Below are 207 nucleotides of genomic sequence, written 5' to 3'. Positions count from 1 at the left end.
CAGGAGCCTCTGGCCAACCCAGAGAACCTTTCTCTGCCCATCACCGCCTGTTCTCCTCTCGGGACACAAACCGGGACCTCCCCACCGACCTTCCCAGAGAAACCCCATCCCAGGCTGCGGGGAAGGACGGGGTGTCCTGGATTTCCCAGCTCGCTCCCCCATTTTCTGTTTTCCAGAGGTCGGGTTTGGTCGCGGGGAGGGAAGGGA

The sequence above is a fragment of the Pseudopipra pipra genome, chromosome 1 (assembly GCF_036250125.1).
Source record: "Pseudopipra pipra isolate bDixPip1 chromosome 1, bDixPip1.hap1, whole genome shotgun sequence".
In the NCBI taxonomy this organism is placed as follows: Eukaryota; Metazoa; Chordata; class Aves; order Passeriformes; family Pipridae; genus Pseudopipra; species Pseudopipra pipra.
Note: the sequence above shows the minus strand (reverse complement) of the source record.